Source organism: Eurypyga helias, unplaced genomic scaffold (assembly GCF_000690775.1).
Source record: "Eurypyga helias isolate BGI_N326 unplaced genomic scaffold, ASM69077v1 scaffold16661, whole genome shotgun sequence".
NCBI classification, from domain to species: domain Eukaryota; kingdom Metazoa; phylum Chordata; class Aves; order Eurypygiformes; family Eurypygidae; genus Eurypyga; species Eurypyga helias.
The window spans coordinates 10255-25884 of record NW_010232984.1 but is presented as its reverse complement, the minus strand read 5'-3'; positions in this window follow the sequence as shown (position 1 = coordinate 25884).

Genomic DNA, 15630 nt, shown 5'->3' with positions numbered 1-15630 from the left:
AAACTGCATTTGCAGCTAGGTATTACTGATACAACATGCAGTCATACTTTACCTTAAGAGTTATATTCAAAGAATTAGAAGGAGCCTGTCACAAAAGATCTTATTCAAACCTTCATATCCTTCTGCCTCTTTATATCTCTTTCATAAACTGAAATATGTAAGAAAGAATAAGCAGAAAGTGTCAGAGCAGAGTGATTACAGAGAAAGTGAGAGGAAGTGAAGAAGAAAAAGGATTAGAGCAGTGACTTTACAAAAATGACTTATGTAAAGAGGAAGCAAAAGCAGAAGGAATACTATATTGTTTACTAAGTCCTACATAAAAGTCAAAGATCAGACAGCTGACTTCCAGTCCTGAATTTGCCAGACTGAGCAGATAATGTTGGCCAACGCAATTAATTCCTTTTTGCCTTAATTCTTTCTTTAACACAAAGTGGAAAAAGCCTGGCAAGCTCTTTAAGAGGAAAGCATTTCTAGCAACCAAAGTAAGAAAAGACAAATTAAGTGTTAAGGTTCATATATTTATTTTTGTCCATTGATATGCTATTTGGACTATGGGTGAAACCTATTTGTTCCTAGTCTTAAACTGAGGAAAGGAAATAGCTATAAATAAAGATAAAGAACAGTATAACATATTTTAACTGTAATAACAGCTTCTATTTTGAAATAAAATGATATTTCTTTTAGATTGAATAAGGAACACTGAGGTATTCATAGTTATGACAGCTTCTGCTAAGAAACAAATAGAATAATCTTGCTAATTCAGAGATGAATGCACTGCCTGAAAAGTGTTTGTCAGATCTGTGGATCTAGGATTATTTTATGTCACTCATTCTCAGCCAAAGTCTGCTCTTCACCATAACTAAGCACGTCCGAACACATAGTAAGAAATAAGTCTGTTTGATGAGATCAGACAGACAAAGAGTGGTCACAGAGACAGAAGTACGAAATTATTTGTTGCTGGTCACGGAGGCTGTCACTGATGGTGGCAGAATTAGAGCACAGGTCCCGGTAAGATCAGATATATACTGACTGCTGTGCCACACTTCCTTTCAAACCAAAGCCTTTGGGAATGGGGGAACAGTGAAACGCATCTCCACCCTTCATCGGGGAAGGAGCAATCCGTTAATTTAGGCAGTATCTCCCTGCCTGTCATGTATTTGGGCATTCTAAAATACCTCTCTCTGCTTTACCAGCTTCCCAAAAAGACTGAAGTCAGATGGTCTAGTGTCTCCGTGGTCCCCAACATATTTACTACACTGCCTGTCTTTTTATGTAAAGCCTTTTGGAGCTGTAGAAGTGCATGCAAAAGAGCAGCTTTTTCACTTGTATTCGAAGTAAGATAAAACATCACTGAACTGTTCACGTACTCACTGATAGAACAATAGTTATTCAATGTAGAAAACCTAACAGAGGTATTTTGTAAGTCCCTCTTCTGCATACATTGGTATATACTCCACATCATTCCCAGACCTGCTCAAGGAAGAACAACACAACCTTCTACCAGAGATGGGTGGGAGTATAAAAGGAAAATGCAATATTTTTGAATTGAGAAACAGAAGCAGTGATGTCCCCTTCAGTTCTGCTTGTAATTTCAGACAAAAAGTAGGCACATTTTGAGTGAACTAAAAATAAAATCTGAATATTGAATTTGTACAACTCAGATTTGGCTTTTTTAAAAAATTATTATTATTTTCTGAGAAGCTTAATAAACAATGAATGACAACATGTGCATTTAGGTTCCTCTAAGTCTACGGTTCATGTAAAGTGATTTTTCTGCCTTTTCCTTGTATGAGAAAGACATTCAAAATACACTCATTTTGCAAAGACTACTCTCACCTTTTTTACAGGAAATGCCAGCAACTCCAACTGTGTCAGCCCTTAGTTTGAAGCCGTGAAGAATAAGACTCCCATTTCCAGACTGCATTTAAATTCTATGACATTAGAGCAGAATTAAAAGTACTCTGGAAGGAATTGCCTGATTTATTTGTTGTTAGTTCAAAATAAGTTAGCAGCCTATTTTTAGAGAAATACATGGTCTACGTACTTCAGTTAAAGGTCATACTTTTTTCAGTCACTTAATGAACTCAGTTGCACCATACTGTTTGAAAAGGCAACCTGCTTTGACCTAACTGCATATCAGTAGAGCCAGGAATGACCCCTTGAGTTTATCTAGGTTGTCCTGTGTATTTTCCTCTGCTCTTTACCATAGCATTGCCAGTAACATACTACTTTTTCCATCCTTGGTGATACATAGTAACAGTAGCTTAAGGACATTCATTAAAAATTTGTGATGATGGCCAACTAATCTTTTCAGAAATATGAGTTGAAACTTTTATTTCTTTAGCTTGGATCTTTCCTAAGTATTTATGTGGCCAACATAATTTACCTTCAAGACTGCTCTTTTCTTGATGCATAAATCTGGCTTTTTTGTGTTTATTGGGAGATTCCTCTAGCTCAGTGAAAGAAATTTAATATTGTAATCGTTAAGTATGCCCCATGGCTTTATGTAAAGTTATTGCTGACTTCTTCCACTATACCTACTGTAATTAAAAAATATCTTTCTAACCTTTCATTAAACACTTGCAAAAGAAAGAAAAATAATTAAATAGTCAGAAAGAAAAATGCTAGGCTTATTTAAACCATTTTCTATATTCATTTTTGACCTCCAGCTGTATATAATTTGCTTTGTTACAGAGAATTTCTGTTTGACAGTCTTAAAATTGCATTAATGATATATTATATTTTCCTTCTGGAGAAGAAAAAGTAGGAAAAGTTCATCTTGAATGGTTTTGTCTGAGTCCAGTCCTCTCTCCTTTAAAGAGAAAATAAGATAAACTGACAGAAAGAAGAGAGAGAGAATAATAATACCATTCTGCCTTTTGATGATCTCTCTTGCCTGCAGTTTTACTACTGGGAAATTACACTCCCCACACATGGTCTTACAAACCACTCAAAAACCTGTAAATTATTTATAATTTTTATGCTGTCTAAGCTGTCTTTTTTTCAGTATTTCTAAGAATACTGCAATAGGTGGATTCTTCTTTACTACCCAAACAACACAAAGAGAGACACACACACAAAAAAAAAGATAAATAGTAAAATATAAGAAAGAGAATTAAGGAGAAACAAACTCAAAGCTCAGATAAAATATTAAACAATTTTGTCTAATGGATTAAGCTGCATTAGGAGCTTTGGCAATTTTAAAATTTATTTTACTTATGGGCTTCTGCATGACAGGTTCTCCATCCCATGCTTTATCTGCTGTCAGTGTTTGTTCTGCTTCATTTTAGATATATGTTCATGTCCATTGATACCATTATCTCTGAATAACAATATTTTCTCTTTTTGCATGTTCTTCTGACTGAAAATTTAGATTTTAGATAAACACAAAATTTAATAGAAGAACATGTATGTCATTTTGAAATGGCATACATATACTTTAAAGCTAATTCTACCAATAATCCTACAGCCTAAATCCACAGTGGTTTTTCATATCCCAGTTCAGTTCCTAATTTTTCATTTGAGTATAATAGGGCTTTGATCAAAAAAGCATGAAAATTTAACAAATGGCCTTGATTTAATAACATAATCTAGGCCAAATTAGTATCACAATATTGGCTATCAGACACCGCATGAATCTCAGCAAGAATTGCAATGTTCTGCTCAGTTCATCACATGTTGTCTCTGCTGCCTAGAGGGAGGATTTGGCATGTATTTCTCCTGCTTCAGCATGGGGTCCCTCCCATGGGAGGAAGTTCTCCATGACCTTCTCTGACATGAGTCCTTCCAACAGGCTGCAGCTCTTCATGAACTGCTCCAATGTGGGTTCTTTCCACAACATACTGTCCTTCAGGAGCAGCCTGCTCCAGCCTGGGCACCCCGCAGGGTCACAAGTCCTGTCAGCAAACCTGCTCCAGCCTGGGCTTCTCTCTCTATGGTTCCACAGCTCCTGCTAGCAGCCTGCTCCAGTACTGGCTGCTCACAGGGTCACAGCCTCCTTCAGGGTACATTCCCTGCTGCTCCAGCATGGGGTCATCCCCGGGTTCCAGGTGGGTCTTTGCTCCTCATGACCCTCTCTGGCTGCATGGCACAGATGGCCTCACCATGGTCTGCACCACGGGCTGCTGGGGAATCTCTGCTTGGGCGCCTGGAGCACTTCTTCCCCCTCCTTCTCCACTGAGCTGGCTGCCTGCAGAGCTGATCCTCTCACATCTTGCTCTCCCTCCATCTGTCTGAAAATCTTCCCTCTCAAGTATTTTTTCCCTTCTTAACCATATTATCTGAAAAACGCTGCAACTGTTGATGATGGGCTTGGCCTTGGCCAGCAGCAGGACCATCTTGGAGCTGGCTGGCACTGACTCTGTTGGACGTAGGGGAAGCTTCTGTAGGTTCTCATAGAAGCCACCCCTGTAGCAGCCTACCTGAAGGGCAGTAACAGAGATAAAGCAACCAAACTCCTAGCAGGGGCAAATAATTTAACAAATTTCAATGGCCACAATTGGAGGTTTGTGAGCCCACAATGGACACTAGGAAGACCCTTTTTACTCTTCTTGGTACCTTGAAGTATGGCGATGCTTGCAGTTTGTATCTGAAATGTACACTGTTTTTTCTAGGCTTATAGAAATTTTAACCATAAAGGAATTCAGATGATCTGAAAATAAATTATCTAGAACAAGCGTAGTGATAGTCAGTTCACAAATTACTCCTATCTTTAGTCTTCTCGAAAATAAAGTGTGTCAAAAGTAGCACACATAAGAAACTAAGGTACAAACAGTCCCTCTGAGGATAGAAGAGGTAAGGTCTTTGTGAAACATGTCTAACGTGAGCGAACTATGCCTTTCACAGAATCATAGAATCACAGAATGGTTTGGGTTGGAAGGGACCTTAAGCCCATCTAGTTCCAACCCCCCTGCCATGGGCAGGGACACCTTCCACTAGACCAGGTTGCTCAAAGCCTCATCCAGCCTGGCCTTGAACACTTCCAGGGATGGGGCATCCACAGCTTCTCTGGGCAACCTGTTCCAGTGCTTCATCACCCTCTCTGTGAAGAACAACTTCTTGATATCTAATCTAAGTCTCCCCACTTTCAATTTAAACCCATTCCCCCTTGTCCTGTCACTACAGGCCCTTGTAAAAAGACCCAGTCCCCAGAGGACTCCAGCCCTCTGACCATCTTTGTGGTCCTCCTCTGGACTCGCTCCAACCAGTCTATATCCTTATGTTGGGGGCTCCACAGCTGGACACAGCACTCCAGGTGGGGTCTCACAAGATCAGAGTAGAGAGGGAGAATCCCCTCCCTCGACCTGCTGGCCAGATTTCTCCTGATACAGCCCAGGATCCGGTTGGCTTTCTGGGCTGCCAGCGTACACGGCCGGCTCATGTTCAGCATTTGGTCCACCAGTACCCCCAGGTCCTTCTCCTCAGAGCTGCTCTCTATCCACTCTCCACCCAGCCTGTACATGTGCTTGGGATTGCCCTGACCCAGGTGCAGGACCTTGCACTTGCACTTGGCCTTGTTGGACTTTATGAAATTGGCAGAGGCCCACCTCTTCAGCCTGTCAAGGTCCCTCCAGTGCATCGACCGCACCACACAGGCTGGTGTTGTCAGCAAACTTGCTGAGGGTGCACTCAATGCCATCATCCATGTCACTGACAAAGATGTTAAACAGTACTGGTCCTAACACCAATCCCTGAGGAACGCTGCTCGTTACTGGTCTCCACTGAGACATTGAGCCATTGACCACCACTCTCTGAGTGCAAACATACAGCCAGTTCTTTATCCATCGAGTGGTTAATCTTTCAAATGCATGTCTCCCCAGTTTAGAGACAAGGATTTTGTGAGGGAACGACACACAACATTTCTCTCGCTTTGAAAGAGAAAACTAGATAAATCTCACTCTAAAAGTGCCCCTTCTCACCCCAACACAAAGGCTGACACATGGATATAAACATGACATCCACCCTGAAGGCTTTTGCCAGAACAGCGTTGATCAGGGTTGTACTGCAACAGCTGAGCCAACCAGCTATTTGTCATGAAAATAAGAGGCTAGACTGGGAAAAAAGTAGACTTATAAATCTTACCAACTGCCACTTTCCAAACCTAAATTTAGATCTCTGACCCTCAATAGCCTCTATATGTTTTGCCAATTCACTTCAGATAAGAGTGTTCTCACTTCCTAGTGTTGCTGTTCAGGTATTGGCCCTGAGGCACAGGGTAATTGCAATCAGGGGTGTAGGTAGTTACAAAAGCAGAAGTGTGGTGGTAGGATGACCAAAGAGAAAAAGGAAAAAGTTCTCACAAACAAGTAGCATCACATTAAAAAATTGTTTGGGTTTGTTGATATGATGATGATTCTAAGTGCTGTTATAATTAAGCTGCTGGGTCATTAAAAATGTGTATATATCATGTTTAGATGGGATAATTGGGTGAGCAGTGGTGGTAAAGTTATACTGCAGGTAGTTAAAGCTGCAGAAAAAAAAAAAAAATCCAAAATCTGGGACTCGCATAAAAGCCAAAGAGCAACAGTGGCATGGGTATGGAAATTTCAGAGTCAAAGTGTCTGAGGTGTTTAATATTACTTCCTACAGCTGCAAATGCACAACATCTTGTTTCAAATTACTCCTTTGAGTGCCTGCTGCTTAACGTAATATCCCAGTTTGCCTCCAACATAAAGTAAACCAGGCTTTGTCTCCCTGATTTGCAGTCCATTGGTCTCCTACAGAGCTGCTCGGTTCTGTCAAAGGATAAATCTTGTTTCTGGTCATTTCTGCAACCATTTCCCTCTGGTCTGCAGAGAGAGCTCTGGCCAATGCCTTGATCCTCTTCTGATGCTGCCTTACTCCTGCCTGTCTCTTTTCTCTTTACCCTTGCAATAGGGCACCAAGCATGGTCTCTGTTTCCTAGTCCCTGGAAAAACAGGTCTTTCAAACCCCATCTATATCCGCACGTTTCAAAATCTTTTCCAGATCCTAATCTTTTCTTCCCTTTCAGAAGCTACTTCACAGATAAACTTTAATCAGGTTATCACCAAATATTACCCTATTTGTCAAACATAACTGTCCAAGATCAAACCAAGAAGGCATCAGATAGATGCAAATTTCCATTCAGACAGATCTAAAATCCCAGCTCACTTTTAAGAGCTAGCACATTCTGTAAAAAGCATGAAAGAATATATTTTCTAATATTCTTTGGTATTATCACTTTGTGTCGTATCTTGCTTGTGCTGTTTCTGTACCATAAGCTGGGAAAGGATGCAGAGAGAGGACCTTTTCCCAGAAAGAAACACAGATATAGTTTAGGATTGCCATCATGAGGGAGTGTGTTACATCATGTTACATCAATAAATTCTCATGGCAAACAGGAAAGCCCAGTGCTCTCTCAGCAACTGTGGCACTTGTGGGCCATGAGAAAGGGGCAATCTTAATTTGGCAAGCAGAAGCAATACTCAAAATTACTTATTTGGACAGTAAAAAAAAAAATCAAAGATGATATAATGTATGTATGCTATTGATGAAAATAAGTTTTATTTTGACTAGGTGTTTTATTCAATTGCAAAGAATTAGTGGTACTGGATAATGTCATGATGTGCACCTGAACAGGCAGAATGTGAGAATTTGATATGCTAAATTCGTCTAAAAATCTCATAGCCTGCAGACACAGGAAGAAGAGTATTCAATGGCTGCTGCACCTTATTCCTCTAGGGCCAATGCAGAAATTGGCTTTTCACAGTTTTACTATGCCTTATGGCTTTGAAATTTACCTAATATCCAGCTGACATAGTATAAAATGATTTAGTTGTGTCTGCAGACCACTGAATGTACTTCAAGCAGAGTAGAAAAGAAAACCACAAACCAATAAACCTCAAGACTAAACTTGCTTGTATTCTTTTCATACTTTATAAGAGTATAAGCATGCTGCTCCTGGCTGTATGCTGAATCTTGTTACGTTATGTCATAAAAGCTTGTCTGCACACCCAGAGGAACACAAAGAGACAATGGCAGGTGGGGGAGCCCAACTAACACCCTGTCTTGGCTGGTCCCAGGGCATCCCAGGAAGCATCACCACATCAAAGGCCCAGCTCCACAAGCCCAGAGGAATGCAGAGGCACAACTCAACTTAAGGATGGAGAGGAAGGGACACAGTCTTGGCCCATCCTGGGACTGTCCCAGTAGAGTCTCAGTCCCAGTGTCTGGGCATCAAGATGAGTCAATGCTTTGACTGAAGGGGGTTGCCACCTCAGGGTAGGGAACACATTATGGGATGCAGGGGAAGAGCATTTTGGGATTGCACAGGACTTACAATGGGATGTTTAGCAGGGAAAAAAAGTTAGACAAAAAGAGGGATTTAGGTGATGTGGGTAGGAACAAGTGTGGGAAAATAGAGGGACAAGGGGATAAATCCTTGTCACATATATATGGTTGGCTGGTCAGTTTGCTTGGCTGGCCATGTCCTGTGCCTTACCAGGACAGTCTGTTGTCTTCTTGTTAAGCTCCTTTACAACTCCTTCCTGGGTGAGGACGAGTGTGTAGAGGGGTGTAAGTGCCGCAGCTGAGAACAGACCATGGGTTGGATGGCCCGTGTGTTTCTGGTGCAGCAAATGGAATGAGTGCAGGTGAGTGTGTGAGCGCTAGTGAAGGTCAAGTTGGATGAGCTGGTGAGCAGGTGACATGACTGGGAGCTAGGATGTGAGTAGGTCTCTAAGGGTAACACCCTTAGATTTATGTTTACTACAGAGAAATAAGTTAAAAAAATTTTTTTTTTGTTTAAATTACAATAAAATACAAACATTTCTTCTCAGCATGTGGCTGTATCTTGTTCTTGATATATTAATATCAAGAACAGAAAATAAATTTCTGTTTACAGAAATAAATTTCATTGCCTATTTATTTTGAAGTAATTACTAGTTTGATTAACTTTATGCCCTGAAAGTACCCTTAGAATACAAGGTTTACTTTTGATACTGATATTTTCTGTAGAAAACTAAAACACATATCAGAACTGATCTTCATGAAAAGTGGTCATTGCTGGGGTTCAGATCACGTTATTGGCCAGCACAGGAGAAACACCAAGAGCAGAGAAAAAAACCTGCAGCAACTAATGAAAATGAAATTATTTTAGCAGGACTTCAAAGTAGATGGTAGAAACAAAATCAGGATTCTGGGGGAAAGAAGGTTTTGAAGTCATTAAAGGAAAAGCAAATGCAGTCTGAAAAGTATCTCAAAAGAGATGTGATGCACTAGCCTGTGAAGCAGCCTCAAAAAACTGATTCAGAGAGACCCGCTCTCTTGAAATATTTCAAATGTGGCTGAACAAAGGACTAGAAATTAAGACTGGGAAAACTAACCTGGGAATAGTTGGATAGTTCAAAAGATCTTTTTCTTTTCTCATTAATACAGATTTTAAACCCCGCCCCCCCAGACAAACAGATTTATGCTTGCTTTATACTTTCTTTTCCTTTGCTCTAAATACTTCTAGAAGCAATAACAGAATATATGGGGACAGGAGAGTTTTCCTGTTGTAGTTAGATCCTCCCAAGAGGGCAATGAATTCACAGAGATTGAACTATAAGCAAAGTATTACCCATTAGGTGTCGTCAAAATTTCCAAGGGTTATTTCTCCTGTGGATTAAAAGAAAAAAAAGACCATGCCTTTGTCATCTATTAGAGAGTCACTTCTCTGAATAGCTTCTTTGAACTGGTGTCTTCTGGACTGCTGTATTGTCAGTATTTGGGCTTCTGCTTTTTAACACCACTTTTTGAAACTAGATGAATGATAGAAACATTTAATTTCCTTTTTATAGATTTAACATACAACACCTCAAAGCATCAAATGGAAGCTTTGAGCAAGTTTTTTGGAAATCAGTGCATGTATGAGATAATTGCAATGACTACAGAAGAGACACCTACTTTGGTTGTTTTGATCAGGCAGTTATATTATTCCCTCACCTCTGTGTTTCTTTTGAGCTTTACTGTTTGCCTACTATAAAAGGTAGTTCGTCAAAGACCTGGGAGATGATTGGCAGCATTGTGTCTCAACCTCCCTACAAAGTATAGGAATTGGTTTTATTTTATCTTTACACCTATCATTTTGAATTCTGGCCAAGCCTATGATATAATGGATCAAGTCCAGACCTTACCTGCCTTTCTTCTGAAAAGCTGTTGAAGGAGCTGCTGTTAATTATCAAGAAATGTGCAGACATGGGAAGATGAGCAGAGGTAGGCTGCAGTGGAAGAGATGGGTAAAAGAAAGTTTTGATCATGTGTACGTTGGATGCTTGGTCATCAGTAGTAGCAACCAAACAGGCTCAAAGGAAAAGTGTTTTTTCTGGGAGTGATTTGTGCAGATGAGACCATAGAAGTGAGACTTATGGGAAAATCCACATCATGACATCTTAGATTAAACACATAAAACACAAAGTGTATAACTAACGTGTAATTTCTTTCCTTCTGCTAGACAGGGGGGCCCCTTCCAGTTTTACTTCCTCTTATAAATGTGTGGTGGCCAGGTTACCAGTTACTCTAGCCAACAAACACAGCTGGCTGCTTCTTCATTCCACTCACCCAATAATAATAATAGAATATCAGTTAATTTTCTCAGAGAGAGGAGATAATTCCTCAAAAAACTCAGAAACATTAATTTTTTACTTTAATCAATTTTCATGTTCCCTTAAGTAATTTAAATACTTTACTAAATTTCCTAACATTTAAAAATTATTTTCTGTATTTATTTTAATTAATGAATTATTAATACTGTACTGATAAACAAGGAATTTCCAAGTTAATGTATAGAAAGAGAGAAAAACTGAAATGGACTCAGTCAGGATTTTTTTCCCTGTTTGAGCATAATTCATGCTCCATAATTATGCTATGTCTATTTAAAGTAGAACACATACAAAGTGTAGGACAAAGTGTACTTAAAACACAGTTATAGCTGAAAGAATTTAATATAATTTCTGTTCTAAAAAAGCTTCCTGGAGTAAAATGAAGATTAATTAGCACATTAGTGAAGCCTTTCCTACCTTGTAGGAGAGATGAGAGTCCCAGTACATTAATATGTGTAAGATATATGAAGATATTCAGAAAGTAGGAATTTTGAAAGTCCAAGATACAAGGTGGTGTGGGTTTTTTTTTAATTTTTATTTATTACACTGCTTGAAATTACTGTTATGAAAAATTTAATTCTAAGGTCAGCATTAATATTCTTTTCATCTGTAGGATATTATCCCCACTATGTACAACAATATACCTTATATATATATGAATATGTTTATAATGACCTATCTCTAGCTTGATGGATTTTCACTCATTTTCTCTAATGAATAACCTGTGTTCAATTCAATTCCATTGAAAACCGCTGGTGTTTTTAATTTCAATTATCACTTCTACTTTTCATGTTATCAGGAAAGGAACAGCTTTTAGTTTAACATCCTGTCTATTGAAATAGAATTAGTTCTTGGGCTTTTTTTTTTCTGATTAGGTTTCTCATCTTAGTTTTCTCAGGACTGGGTTATAAAAAAAAAAAAAGCTTTCACAGCACCTTTTCCTTATTGAAACAGTTCTTGGTTTACATTTTAAAAAATAACTTCTGTGCAATCATATAGAAAAATTTTGTAGATAAACAGTGATGAATGATGAAATATGTTAACTAAAGGTATACCTCAGATCAGACTTATCTGATGATTTCAAGAGGGCTGAAATTTCTTCCTAAATCAGCTTCATATTTTTTTCAGTTATGGCAGAATTAAGCCTTGTAGATCAGAAAATGAAATAGCATTCTCTAGTCTTGTATACCTGAATATACTTGTGAGCCATGAGAGCTAATAATGGTGGTGAAGAAATATTTTCCCTATTGTTTGTAGAAGCTACATGGGATGAAAGAAATAAGGAGTAAATCAAAAGGAAGGTGTTTTTTTCTGAAATGGTCAGGGATAGTTATCTCAGATAGTCTTTTGTCCCAGTCCCTATTGTAAAGCCTTCCTATTAATTTGCTTATTTATGCCTACAGGTGTAAAGCATAAGCAGTTTTTAATGAACAACCTAGAACACAGGAGGCATCTCCAAATGTAATGTCCTGATTACTGGGTCTAAAGGGACATCGTTCCTTTCAATCACTCCTCCCTGATCTAAAGTAGGGTATATTTACTCTAGCTACAGGCTTACAGGGGCAACACCTGGGATTGTTACGTTATCATTTCTGTCACAGCAGCTGAGGAGTATTTTAGAGCTCAGTGGGAACAGTCTGTATTTCTAGGAATGTTGTGGAAGTCAGTGGATTTCATAGCATCAGTCTCCATTGACATCCATTGGTGAAATACATGTTAAGAACTCCTTTCAAGCCTTGTCTGTCTCATCAGGTAAAACACAAAAAAATTTGCTTCTTGAAGAGTTACGATAACGCTTCCAGTGGCACAGAAAAGATGTACAAGATTTTGAAGCTCGCACCGAAAGATACTCTACTGAACAAAAGCCTCTTCCCACCCCCTACTTACTGTGGCAGTTTCAGGGGAAAACAAGCATAAATAAAGGAACTGGCTCACATCCAGCATGTGTGGCTTCACACAGTAAATAACAATCAACACTTTGGCTGCTTCCATGATGCAGTGGGCAAGGTGCCAACAATGCTTTTAATCAGCGCCGCTCTTTGTTTAGGAATGCCCACTAACTAGTGTAATTTTTAGTTTCCTATTATTAGCACTGGCAGTAAACCAAAAGTAAACAACATGAAAAAAGATTTGGACTTAAAAGCTTACCCCAGAGCTTGACGCTTTAGGGATGAGTCCCTGGCATCTGACAGGTGCTTATGGTTTCTGCCCTTGCTTGTCACTACAGGAGGGCATTTTACAATCCCGACTTTGCAAATAGGCAGGAGCCATAATTAATTTAAATGTAGCAGAACCCATGTTTCAAATACTGAGTGGTGCCGTTTGCTGTAAGCACTCTGGCAAAGACAAAACAGTCAGCCTCTTGGGAGAAGCTGTATTTAGGTGAGCACTGTGTCTGTGACTTGCCTTTCACATGTTCTCATGTGAGTGCTTCTGATCAGGTCCCTCTGAACTCAATGAAATCCTGAGTGAGAGAGGAAGAATAGGTCCTTGCTGGCAAGTGCTGAGCACTCAGGTGCACTCCCTCAGACCCACTCAAGTGATTCACTTGAGTAGAATGAAGGTCATCACCATTCCCTAATGGCAACATTTGGTATAAGTCAATTCCTTACTTTAAAACCCCATAGGCCTTTATTTTGTTTTTCTTACACGAGGGAGTCAGAATTTAGAAGCTCAGTGGTGCTTCAGTTTTCCCTAGAAGCTCCTTGTACCCTCAAAGAGTGGAAGATTCACTAAGGAGGAAACTGTACTAATAACCTTCTGCTAAAGGTTAGCAGGTTCACACTATCTTGATTACTAACATTTTATAGCCGTATCTGAAAATGAGAAAGCCTCACTTTAGCACAAGGCATTTATGACACCATTTTGGTGTCAGGGTTGAAAAAAAGAACTATATTCTCTCTAAAATGTTGATCTGATTTTTTTGTTCGTCAGTCAACTGGATGCTGATATTAACTACTGATACCAATGCAAATTTTCATTTTAATCATGAAGAACACTGTGAGTTTTGCATTCCTTGGACATATCTGCATGAAAGACACTCAGCCTGAAAGTGTGTCCTAACTCACATTATTTCAGTATTTTTCAGAGTGGTGGTTCTTTGTAGCTTTCAAAGATATGCAATGGTAAAGGCAGACAGATCAATATTTGCTTAGTGCTAACTACAATGGAAAGCACCAAGGAATTTCAGCTCCTACAGAATCCTGTCAGCTCACAGAAATGGCAAAAAGCATGAATGTCAGTGGGGAACACGTTAGAAACTGGAAATCAAACACTGTACTCATTATTTATATTTTATATAGTAATACATTTATCCCTTAACAAAGGATTTTGCTTTCTCCACTAACAACACTTTCTCTCAGGGGAAGGGCCCTAGTATTGCAAACATAAGAACAAAAGTGCTTAATAAATATTTATAAAAATGAGACCGACATTGGCATAAACAGGGCCTGATTCACCCAGTACAGTGGTGAAAATCAGAAGTAATTGAGGCAATGACATGTATGAATCAACTGTGAGTGAGAGAAAGATGTGGTCCATAGGAAGAAATGCTTCTTCCATGGTCACACAGTGAGAGAAATGTTCCTCATCCTGGAGTCTCTCTGGCATTGTGTCTACTACAGGCTTCCCTGTCCATGTATGAAAACATCACTGTCACATCTGTGGTCTTCCAGCCTGCCAGCATACCATTCCAACATCTGAAGAGGTCACCAGAGCAGGTGTCTGTGATATAGAGAATGATGGTCCATCACTAGAGCTCTGCTGTTTATGGTCATCGTGGAAGGGCCAGTGTGGGCTCCAGGGCAATGCTTTGGGCCATAAATCTAAATACTTTTGAGAAGCAGGAGTGAACAGTTCCATGAGATAGGGGAAGATCTACCATTGCTACTTACAAATGAGGTACCCTTTCTATATTTCAGTAAAAGACATGAGAAAAGCAACAGAATGGAATGGAAGTTTAATCAGGAATATGAACTGATACATTTTTTTAGAACAGCAAGAAATCTAAATAAACTACATAAGTCTCCTTTAGACTGTTCTGAAGCTTTCCCTGTCTCACCTGTGGGTACCTGATACGTTGCTTTTGGCAGCATATCTAAATTTTGTAGCATAAGTCAAATTATTTGAACTGAATACTGAGATAAACCTAAATAAATGTTGATTGATAATTGCTGGCATATTTTTTTGTAAAAACATGAACAGCATAGAGAAATAAAAAATAAGCAGAAGACATCTCCCAGTTAGAACAGACAACAAGAAAGGGAAAGGATAGCTAGAAAATCAGACACATCTGAAAAAGAGTTATCTATCATACAGGGTAGGCCTAAGAAAGAGATATAATTTCTCATTGTAGTGTCATTCCTTATGGAGATTCATTAAGGATGAAATTACTGGGCATAAAAACTTCTTGCAAACCTGCTAAATTTATGGCACATAAAATTTGTCTTTGTTCCGTAACTGCAGCTCCTGAGAATGGAATCAGAAAATAAGGCTGTTATAGCCTGGGCTCCGTTACAGGGGATGGTATGACGTCTCTTGTTCAGTGAAACAGATGTTATATGACTTGATTTATTCATTTTCAACACTACTGGAAGTGTAGTGGATTTTTTTTGGAAGTCAGATACAGTGTGCTTATTTGATCAAATCTGAGGGATGAGATGAGACTCAAATATAGAGAATTATACTACTTAGAGACAAGGAACAGGAAAAGTAACTGATCCCTGTGCATAAGCTTCTACCCTGTTCAGGGACTGTTGAGTGTTGAGACAGTTACATTAATAGCAAAGGAATTGGTTTCAATCTTAGTATCCTAATTAAGTCTTTGCTGGGAAATGGAGCAAGAAACTTTCTAGAGGGGCCTAAGTTTTCCCAAAAGCTGCTGTTCCCAGGAACTGTGAATGCAGAAGGCAATGACCTAATGGAGAATGGCATCTCATTTGCAGAGCAAAACCTGAGACCTACAGTTTCAGGTCTCTTGGTGACCAACTGGGAGGTCTGAAGAGGCCCAAGCATGCTCCCAGATGAATGG